Here is a 12042-nt window from a genome sequence, read left to right as displayed (position 1 = left end):
TACAAGTACAAGGGAGTTCACACTTTATGGGGCAGTCCTTAATCAGCAGAAGACCTTAGTCCTGTCTTTTCTCAGGTGGACAGTGGTGAGGCCTATTCTCTAAGTGTCCCCAAAAGGGTCCCAGTGGAATAATCTCCAGTAGTCTACAGCAGTAACCAACTCAATGATATATCTTTGGTTTGACTTCCTCTTCTCTATTTCGTGCTTCCTAGTGTCCCACGAAATAAATTATCGGCATGCAAACCTTTGTCTCAGTCTCTGTAGGGGGAGCACCTGAACTAAGACAGGGCCAAGCATCCTGTATTTTCTTTACAGCTGACAGTTAGTGGGTACCCAAGCCCCAGGAATGCCTTAATGACCCAACTAACTTAACCTCTTTTTGCAATCCCAGTAAAGCATTTTACATCCTTACTATATTCATATGAAAAGAAAAAGTAATGTGATTGGCTTTTTGAAATAAATCACTAAAAGAGAACCAGTTCTCAAAATTTGACACACATTGGAATCATTTGGAGGGCTTGTTTAGCACAGATGGCTGGTTACCAGGCCCAGAGTTTCCAACTCACTAGGTCTAGATGGGGCCTGAGAATCTACATTTACAACATGTTTCCAGGGTACACTGATGCAGCTGGTCCCGGGACCCCACTTTGAGAACCATTGGTCTAGAGCAGCATTATCTGACAGAACTATCTGTGATGGTGAAAATATTCTATCTCTGCCCCATGTGACATTATAGTCACCAGAAACATGGGGCTAATGAACACTTAAAATGGGGCTAGTGAGGTGAGCTGAATTTGTGTACTCTATTTAATTTTCATTAGTTCAATTTAAAATTTCAATGACCTCATGTGGCTAATGGCTGTGGTATTAGCACATAACAAGATCCTTGCTACTCTTAAATGTGTCTTTGGATAAGCAATACTGGCATCACTGGGTAAGCAATTATTGGCATCACTGGGAGTTAGAAAGGCTGAGCTCAGGCTTCACTGAGACCTACTGAAACAGAAACTGCATTTTAACAAGATCTCCAGGAGATTTGCATGTGTATTAAATCTGAGAAACAGTGGCCTGGTAACCATTAGTTCCCCGGTGTTGGACCAGACTTCCTAGCTGTGAGGTTTTGTTTCATATGTATTCTTACTCAGGTTATGGTGCCCCATTGTCTGATCAAACTGGCCTATATGTTGCTGTGAAAGTATTTTGTAGATGGGATTAGCATCTTCAATCAGTAGACTTTAAGTAGAGGAGATGAGCCTCATGATTGTGTTTTGGCCTCATCCAATCAACTGGAGGCCTTAAGAGCAAAAAATTGAGGATTCTGGGAAGAAAAGGGAATTTTGCCTCAAGACTAAACTTTCTGCTCTTTCCCAAGTTTCCAGCCTAAGGAATTTAGACTTCAACATCATTTTACCAGAATTTCCAGTCTCCAGCCTGCCCTCCATAATTCATACCTGCCAGCCCTCGCCATCACGTGAGCCATTCCTTATAACAAATCTCATACATACATATACATACACGTACACATACAAATATACATATACCCTTTTGATTCGGTTACTCTGGGAAACACTGACTTTGAGTACTTTTGAGCTACCCAACTTTGAGTAACTCCCTACATTTTCTGCACTAATAGTATGTGTTATGTAATTACCTACTATACAAGGATGCTGTAAGATTTAAAAAGAACACCAGTGAACTCTGGAGGAAATGAAAACATGCCATGTAATCAAGTAACAGGTAATCCTGGAAATAAACTGTTTAAGAAACTTTAGAACTCAACAGAATGGAGATGGAAAATCTTTCCAGGGGAAAGTGGATCACTAACAAAATGGTGAGATGGTAGGAAAAAAAAAAGGTCCTTGACTCCTACCCAAAGGAGTGTGGTACCAGGGAAAGAAAGGCCCCAAAATATACATTTTGGGAGCCTGGATAATGATGATGCCTGCGCCTGTTACAGAAGAGTAAGTTAGGTGATAGGTGTTGGGTTAGCTATTTCTTTGCATGTTCATAGAGAAAAGAAATTAATAGCATGTTCTGGAGGAGACAGAAGTGTCAGTCTGGGGCCAAACATCACACTGTTTCTTAGAAAATTCCTTGAAGAAGTACCCCAACAAAATGAAAATGTGGGATACAGAAACCATGGGGTCCAGCCAAGAAATGTCATGAAGGATGGCAGCTGTGCTGGCTGCAGATCAGTCCTGATTGGCCTGGAAGGATGGAGGGAGGGCCAAGGAAATGAGCCCGCCAGGGAAAAGAGTCTCCACAGAGTATCAAGTTGGTGAGAAAGTTTATGGGGGGTGGGGTGGGGAGTTGTCATTGCGATGATGGCAAATAGTATCAAAATAAAATAAAGGGGAAAAAAAATCAGATAAAGGCGATTAGAAACTCCAGGAAAGATGAAATGATGAGCAAAAAGGAAACGCAATCACAATGATAAAATGAGTCTACAATGAGCAATCTTTGCCTAGACATAGTATAAACAGCACTGACTGATTTCCAACTTTTAGAATCAATGGACTTATGAAACACAAAGTCATGGTTCTCGGAAATCATGTAAATATTATTGACCTTGATAATACAAAAGGAAAAGAATAGAAGAGAGATATTAGAAGGTGAAAGGTCAGAAGAGAGCTGAAGGAAAAGATAGGGCTGTTAATATAATTTTTTAATAATCAGGGAGTCAAAAGATCTGGCTATAGTTGATCAGCACGGAATAAAAAGGTTTGCATACTACTGAAGCTACAAATATAGCCCAATGAGCGATTATAAATAGTGATATGATTTTATGTATTGATAGAGTCAGTGTCATAGGAGCCGAGCCCATTTAATAGTGATTAAATTGATGTCACAACAGGAGCAGCTTTAGCGGTAACCACAAGAAGAAAATGATTGCCTTTGAGAGGCAGGATGCAAGCAGTAGGGGAATAGATTAGTAAGAGACTATTCCTTTTCAGCATAAATATTTTAGTTCTACTTGATTTGAAAAAAAATCATTTCAAAACATATGTTGTATGAATGAGGTTAACAAGATTCTTACTTATTATCGTCACATCCCGTGTACCTTAAAATTAACTCTAAAATAGAATACGTGAGTTTATGAACAACCTATCATTTGTGTGAAATTTGGGATATATATACTTGTACATGTGAAAAAAAGATGTCTCTGGAAGGCAAATTAAAAGAAAAAAAACTAAAAACATCTCCTAGGGGGAGAGTAATTGAGTGGTTAGAAGCTAGAGGAAAAGTTTTTTGTTTTTCGTTTTTTGCTTTTTAAATTTGTATTAGAGAAGTTGTGGGTTTACAGAACAAACATTAATAAAATGTTTGTTCTCTACACCACCCCACCACCAATACTTGCATTAGAAAATTTCTTGCAATTGATACCACTTTTTTTGTAATTCTACTATTTTTTAACAGTAGTTATATGTTATAATTGATGAAAGATTATTAAAATGGTACTAGTAACCATTGTCCACAGTTTACATAGGGATATTTTCCCCTACGTTCCGAACCTGTTTTTTTTTTCCATGCGTATGTTTATTTAGTTACTCATCAAGCCATACACTGGATCAAGGGAGTGTGTCACCAGGTTTTTACAAGCGCATGGTCACACAATAAAAGCTATATAGTTACACAATCATTATCAAAGATCAAGGCTACTGGATTACAGTTCAACAATTTCAGGTATTTCCTTCTGGCTATTCTAATACACCAGAAACTAAAAAGAAATCTCTATATAATGAGTTAGTGGTATTAATCATTTGTTAAATCCTAATTTCTGTCCCATGGAAGAAGAGTTTTGACTGCATACACTTTCATATTTTAAAACGTTGAACCTTGGAAATACAACAATGATTCAAAATAAAAAATATATATAAATTCAATAAAATTTGTTAACATTTGATTGCAAATATTTTTGCATTATGATCCCATAAAGAACATATGACTAAAACATAGGTTCTGGAAAAGTAACCTATTACAAGTAGCCAAAGTTTTTTTTTTATTAACTTTTAATTTTGAGATAATTTTAGACTTACAGAAAAGTTGCAAAAAAAAAAAAAAGTACAGTGTTCCCATATATCCTTTATCCAGCATTGTATATAACCATAGTATAATACCAATTCAGGAAATTAACACTGAACACTGGTACAATATAATTTAATAAACAAAAAGGAATTTTCAGCCAAAGTATTAACTTTAATATTCATGTAAGAGTTTATAGATTTCTTTGTTGACTGCCAAAAAAACGAAAATCCAAGCATGAAAAATAGATCAGAACATGTCTAAACATTCCATTGTCAACGTAGAACTGGAAGAAATCTAATTGTCTAAAGTAGGGGAAAGAATCTATTAGGACTGCCTGATTTGTACCATTTCTCTTCTTCCCCCACTTTGTTTGGTAGTGACAATTTCCCCAATACCTCATCTACTCCTCACCACATGCATTTCCATGATTTAAAACTGCAGTTTGTTTCCAACTGACCCAGGCAAAGTAGTGATGTATTTATTTCTTCCATCCTTCCCAAACTCTTCATTCTATGAGTTCCTGGTTTGTGTGCTATTCAGGCATGCAGCTCCCTTGGGGGAGCATGGGGGCTGGTATATCCTCTCCCTATGAAGACCCATACTGTTCTCCAGCTCCTATACACTCTTCCAGATCAATCTTGTCTGGCCTTAATTACTGCTTAATAAATAGTTGATAGGATGTTAGTACTGAATGAATATGCTGCTCTAAGGGGAATTTACCTGGAATATGAGAATTCTGTAGGCAGCATGGTACAGTGGGATGGTGTTCCATTGGGATGGAAATGGGGTCAGAAAACCTGAGTGTCTACAGAGGTGTCACCAATAAGCTGGGTGACCTTGGACAAGTCACTCAACTGTGCTGGGGCCCATTTTCCTGTGATGCTAGACTGAGGCTAGATGCATACTTCTTAATATTCTTGGTTTTAAGGACAGTTTTGGAAATCTGATGAAATAAGTCCTATAGATTTATACCCTCTAGAAAATGCATGTCTGTGCTTATACATTTGTGTATTTCCTATCCCTTTCACTTTACCTTCTAAAGAGGATTTTGTGTTTGTTCTACTTTCCTCAGGACCCTTGTTATACAGGTCAAAGAAATGTACACAGAAAGGAGAATTGGAAGTAACAAGAGAGGCTGGATTGATTTATCTAAGAAAGACCAGGATGCCAATGTAGATATTAAGAATAGACATGAGGTGGATAAATTATACTTCTTCAAAATGAAATCTTTTTGTGCTTCAAAGGACACCTTTGAGAAAATGCAATGATAACCCACTAAAAGGGAGAAAATATTTGTAAATTATATATCTGATAAAGGTCTAATTTCCAGAATATATAAATAAATCTTATAACCCAACAATATGAAGACAAATAGACCAATGTAAAAAGGAGCAGAGAACTTGAATAGCCATTTATCCAAAGAAGGTATACAAATGCCAATAAACACATGTAAAGGTGCTCAACTTCCCTAGGCATTAGGGAAATGCGAATCAAAATCATAAGACACCACTTCACTCACACTAGGATGACTGCAGTCAAAAAGATGAACAGTAACCAGTATAGGTGAGAATGTGGAGAATTTGGAACCTTCATATCTTGCTTGTAGAAATATAAAATGGTGCAGCCATTTGGGAAAGTTTGGCAGTTCTTCAAAAGGTTAAGTATTGAGTTACCTTATGATCAGCAATTCCACTTCCAGGTGGATAACTAAAAATGTATGCTAATAAAAAGTATACATGAATATTCATAGCAACACTGTTCATAATAGCCTAAAGATGGAAACAATCCAAATGTCCATAAGCTGATGAACAGATAAATGGGATATGTTCATACAATGTAATAATATTCACTGAAAAAAGAAATGAAGTGCTGATAATGCCATAATGTGAATGGTCCTTGAGAACATTAAGCTAAGTGAAAGAAGCCACACACAAAAGACCACCTATTATATTATTCCATTTACATTGCAACATCCAAAAAAGGCAAATCCTTAGAGAGAGAAAGTAGTGTTTTCCAGGCACTGGAGAGAGAAAAGAAAGTGGAGGGACTGCTAATGCATAGAAGGTTCCTTTTTAGGGTGATGAAAATATTCAGGGGTTAGAGAGTTGTGGTGGTTGCACAACCTCGTGAATCTACTAAAACCACTGAATCATAATCTGTTGGGGATTGAATCGCATCCTCCATAAAGGGCATGTTCAGGTCTCAACTCCTGGTCCTGTGAATGGGAACCCGTGTGTAAATAGGACTTTGAAGATGTTTTAGTTAAGGTGTGCCCAAACTGAATGAGGGTGAGCCTTTATCTAACATAGCTGAAGCTCTTATAAGCAAAGGATGGTGGACACAAGGAAAACCACTGGGAGAAGCTATGAAGCTGGAAGCCGACGGAACACAGAAGAGAAAGGAGAGGCCATCACCATGTGATGGAAAAGCCAAGGAGCACCAAAGATTGCCAAACAACAATCTTTGAAGGATATTGTTGAACCTGTGAGCCAATAAATTCCAGTTGTTAAGCCAATCATTTTATGGTATATTTATAAGCAGTTAGGAAATTAAACGTACACTTTAAATGGATGAATGGCATGGGATTCATCAGCTCATATTTATCTCAATTAATAAAAAAAAAAATCAACCTGGGTGTAGAAAGAGAGAGAAGGAAGAAAGGAGACAAGAGAGCCAGTCTAAGTTGGAGTTTGAGGAAGGAAGAGGGAAAAATTTCAAGGTACCCGTCTTGTTGTATGGGATGTTGGGGAGATAGGTGGGTAAAGAGAATTTTTAGGAAGTTTGATGCGTATCTAGTATATATCCACTTCCCTCCTTTCGTAACTTATTCTAGAAACTTCAGAAAATGCATATTTTTTTCAAAGTGTTTGGAATTGGACTTGTGAGTTTTGGGATACTGAACTGAGTCTGGCTCCAAAGTAATCCACCTGTTTTGGGGTTACACATTCATTGAATCAACAAATGTTTATTTAGCCACTTCTGAATGCCAATCCCTGTTCTATGAACACCGGGGTGCAGTGGTAAACAAGAGGCACTGCCCTCCCGGAGCTTACAGATCAGTGGTATGTATGTGTGTGTATGTGTGGCTGGGCTCAGATCTGATGAAAAAGTAAATACATATGATAGTTTCAAGTGGTGATAAGTGCTATGAAGAAAAAGAAGATATGCAAAAGTAATAAAGAGCTACAGGATTCTGAGGGCTGCATTTTCAATGTTCATCAAGCCCCTAAAACCTATGAGTTCAGAGATCTCAGGTTCCAAATTCCTGGACAAGATCATATCTATGTATTTCCTTTATTCAAAAGAAATGTTGCCATTCATGGAACACATATGAGAGATGTTAAAGTGACAAGCACTTCAAACTAAAAGTAAGAATTAAAATATCAGTTCTTTGAAATATGCCAATTTGGAATTTGCACAAAGAGGGTCTTGGCTGAGATTTAGTGTTTTTTTTTTATCGTGAATAAAGAAAGTTTGCAAAATAAATAATGTTAAAGTCAAATACTTAGCTAATTCCCTCAATCAACTATTAGGCATTATAGGAGGGTTTGTTGTGCCTACGGCATAGAGACAGACACATCACAGATCCTAAAATTGGAAAGATCTAGATGTTCTGATAATGACTTCAATCCCTCTATTGTACACAGGAGGAAACTGATATTCAGAAGCTTAAGGAACTTGGCCAGGTTTCCGCAGTTGTCTGGTCATGGGGCTGGGATTACAGTTCAGGTGCCCTAATTCCAGGTTCAGTCAGAAGCATTCATTTAGAAATGACTGAGATGTTAATGTCAGGTCGTCTATTTACTAAAACTAGGACCCAAGGTTCCCTCTGAAGCAATACGTTCCTTCTTAGTTCTTAGAACTTGTTGGTTCTGCCAGTTAACAATAATGAAACAGCTTTTTGTTTATTGATTTAAAAACAATACATTGCTCTGTAATTTTGACTTTTTTGCAATTAACAGTGACAGATCGGTTTTTTCACTCACTCACCACTATGCTAGGAACTGTTAGGGATACAAAAGTAATTCAGTTTCAGCACCTGACCTCAAAAAACTAATAGTCTAGAGAAGGAAATAAGACGTATTCACACATAATTAAAATGTAAGGTGGATCTTGATGACACCATTAGATGGTGCCAGCTGTCATGAAGTTCCAGGGGAGCAAGATCATGTCTGGTTCCGGAAAGGAAAGCAGGAAAATACATTCTGACTTTACAAAGCTTCAGAGAAATAACTGTTAATGGAAACAGTTTTCATGCAACAAAAAGAATACAAAGTGCAAGATAAATGTAGCAATTTTCTTAAAAGCACCTAAACAAACTGTCTTTGTTCAACCACAGGGCACATTTTAAAAATTGGTTTCTGGGACTTTTAAAACATTTAACCAATACTGTGAGCAAATTTCTTGGCAACTTCATCTATAATTGTACCTAAGTTGACTTCACTGATGTCTACACTTAGAATAAAGTTAGGGTACTTTAAAGAAATTCAGATTTCTCTATATTGATAACTTTAGGCTCCATATTATAAATTGGCAGCTGTGACTGTATAAAGACCCCCACAAATGCCAGTGTTAAATGTTTTTAATGAGGCTTGATAGTTTACAAGGGAACGGATGCTTTTAAAGAGCAGTTTTATTAAGGTATCATTTATATACAGCAAAATCCACACTGTTCAGGTGTACAATTCTAATGAGTTTTAACAAATGGAATGCTCTTGAATGTGTTTCCCACAGTCAGCTATTAGCATGCTAAAAACCTGCAGAACCAAATAGAAACAGGGTCAGCAATAACATAAAGCAAACAATTCTACTGCGTGCTCAGCCACTAGAGCCAGCCTTTTACATGAATCATTTCAACCACTTTCCCCTGTAGAAAAATCATTTTTATAATCCCTACTTTATAAAGGAGGAAACTCAGTTTGGAGAGGTGAAGTCTCTTGGTCAAGATTGCACAAATCAGGAAGTGAGGAAAGTCTGAGCTGGGCTCCCACTAGCCAGCTCTACTGCCCAGAGAGATTTGTGTCCCTTTCTTTCCTCTGTCACTAAGTAGTTTTGTAATTTGGGGAAATTCATTCTGCTTGTTAAGACTCTTCCTCCTCTCTATAAAGAGAAGATTGGACTAGCTTTCTGGTTCCCCAGACTCCTCTAATTCACTACCAGAACCTCACATCATCATTCACAGGTGGAACTATAACATCCTGACCAGTAATAGCCCCAGGGCTGAAAGTCTTAGACAAACAGCCTGAGAAGTTAAAGAAACAAGTAGAAATGCCACGCGCGCATGGACAGCCCAGTCTTACCTTCCCCTTGTTCCTCACTTCGTAGTTGGCCTAGGAGATGAGTACAATGCCATCTAGTGAAGTTCAAGGAGGCCAGAAAAAAACAAATGCTGGGCAAGTCCATTTGCCCTCAGACCAGTAGAACAAGGTAACCTTTGTCTTCATCCCTGGCTTCTCTGGGCCTGTCACATCTTCTTAGAACATAAACAAAGAGATTTGAGTTGGCTTAACCACTATTATTCTCTCAGATTTCAGTTCTTGCATTTGCCAAACCATCCTTACATCACGTCACCTCATTTGCTTACTCCTCCCACCTTTCAGCAATAAAAGTCCATTATTGTCAGGTAGGCTCAGAGGGAAGTGTAAACCGAGAATGGGGAGCTGGGAACAATAGGTGCAACTATTCTTTCTGCAGCAGTACAGGAGATTGAGTCTGGGGCCTGGAGTCCAGAGACCTAGTTTCAAATTCTGACTCTGCCACCAAATGGCTGGGCATTTGGGGGCACTCCATTATCCTCTCTCTGAGGCTCCATTTTTACATAAGATGGGATTAATAATAACATCTGAATGCTGCTGTGAAGATCAAGAAAGGTAATTCACATAAAAAGCCATGTGTAAATTCCATAGCATGGCTTCCTGGCAAGTTTTACTTGATGGCACTCAGAGTAAAGGATTACATTTGGACAGTGCATTTGGGGTAAATGGATAAGACAGCCCAGAAGGAGTTCTCACAACCCCAGAGTGTCCAGCAACCCTAGAGACTCAAGACATACCAGTCCCATTTGGCTGTCCCTGGGATGAGGGGATGAAGAAATAGTACATGATAGGTTCTTGAATCAAACAGTGTTAAGGAACACCTCTGTAACAAACTTCATACAAATGTTCGAACGGAACAGAGTGATCACACTGATATGTATAAATCATTTTACCTTCATCCAATTGCTCTAGGGGACCATATAGCACCGTTTGGGCCAACAGTGTAGGTGGGAACCTTCTGGGTTGTGAAACCAACCAGAAAACTGGATTGACCTTGGCTTCACTGTTCTTACATAATAGGGAGACTCTGTTGGATAGTCACTGGTACTGGTTCAGGGCTTACTGATGCCAGGGCTCTGGCTGTGTCTTTGCAATTCTGTTGGCTCTGTTCTTGTGAAGTCAAGATAGCCGCAGGGAGAGCCAAAACGACATTATCACACAACATGATCACACTGCACAGAGGCAGAATGCAGGACGTCCCTCCTTGGGCGCCAGCCCCTCAGTGGGCAGGAGAAAATGTTCCAGAAGCCCCCAGGCAGATTCCCTCGTCCCTCACTGGTCAGAACTGGGAGAAAACCAAGAAGGCAACTATCCAACCTGTTTAATGGGAGGCCAGCCAGAGAGAAGGGGCTTTTAAAAAGCAGCCAATTAGTAATGTATGGCTCCATGCTTTGCAGAGAATTCTGGTTGTAAGTTAAAGGGAAAAGTAAATTTTCATTTTCCAACATTACCCAAAAACTTCCCATTATTGAAAAATGTAAACAACATTAAAAAAAAAATAGAGCATTTGCAATTTGTACAAAACCTGCCAACCCTCTGGAAATATTTAGTGGCTTGGTCTATAAAGGTTTTCTCAGACTTCTTCAAACAAGAATTCTTGCTTTCCCTCTGGAAAGTTCCAAGGTTCTTTCAAGTTCCTTCATGTCTTATGTGCACGTGTTCTCTTTTAAACGGTCTTTCCCCTGCTCTGTAATGCTACTCTTCTCATCAATGCCTCACAGAGAGGCTCTACCTTTATATCTCAACATCTTATTGGGAAGGAGTCTTTGAGACATGGTATTAATATTTTGTATTATATAAAGGTATATATATGATATTTTAAAATAATATTAAAAGGGTACAAATGTTAAAAAATATTTTGAAGTTAGTGCATGCAAGGAGTAAGTCAAATAGTATTGGCTTATAATAAAAAGCAATAGTCTCTGAGCCCCCGGTCTTGGGGTTTGTTCATATAAAACTTAACCCCCACAAAGGATAGGTCAAGCCTACTTAAAATTAGGCCTAAGAGTCACCCCCAAGAGAACCTGTTTTGTTGCTCAGATGTGGCCTCTCTCTCTCAGCCAACATGACAAGCAAACTCACTGCCCTCCCCCTGTCTACGTGGGACATGACTCTGAAGGGTGTGGACCTTCCTGGCATTGTGGGACAGAAATCCTAGAATGAGCTGAGACTCAGCATCAAGGGATTGAGAAAACCTTCTCAACCAAAAGGGGGAAGGGTGAAATGAGACAAAGTGTCAAAGGCTGAGAGATTCCAAACAGAGTTGAGAGGTTATCCTGGAGGTTATTCTTACGCATTAAGTAGATATTACCTTGTTAGTCAAGATGTAATGGAGAGGCTGGAGGGAACTGCCTGAAAATGTAGAGCTGTGTTCCAGTAGCCATGTTTCTTGATGATGATTGAACAATGATACAGCTGTCACAATGTAACTGTGTGATTGTAAAAACCTTGTGTCTGATGCTCCTTGTATCTACCTTGTCAACAGACGAGTAGAACATAGGGAATAAAAATAAATAATAGGGGGAACAAATGTTTAAAAAAAATAGCCTCTTCAACCATATCATTCTCAATTCACACTCTCAGAGACAATAATTTTTAACTCATTTAGCTTTTCCTTTACATATTCACACTTCTACAGTGTGTGCTTGAATTGCTATTTCTGGGTTTTCCTATTTTATGTATTATCTGTTGGCTTTCTCTT

The 12042-nt window shown here is 38.5% G+C and overlaps 1 long non-coding RNA gene across 1 annotated transcript; it reads right to left on the bottom strand.

Moving 5' to 3' along the window:
* Positions 1-8671: 8671 nt before the first annotated feature.
* LOC143676585 (uncharacterized) lies at positions 8672-11729 on the bottom strand. The gene is made up of 3 exons (XR_013172200.1): positions 11653-11729; positions 9327-9496; positions 8672-8783 (listed from the first exon to the last, which is right to left on the bottom strand). It is a non-coding gene; the product is annotated as an uncharacterized LOC143676585 (long non-coding RNA).
* Between the last annotated feature and the right edge of the window lie 313 nt (positions 11730-12042).

Source organism: Tamandua tetradactyla, chromosome 3, assembly GCF_023851605.1.
Source record: "Tamandua tetradactyla isolate mTamTet1 chromosome 3, mTamTet1.pri, whole genome shotgun sequence".
In the NCBI taxonomy this organism is placed as follows: Eukaryota; Metazoa; Chordata; class Mammalia; order Pilosa; family Myrmecophagidae; genus Tamandua; species Tamandua tetradactyla.
This window is presented reverse-complemented; position numbering and strand designations above follow the sequence as displayed.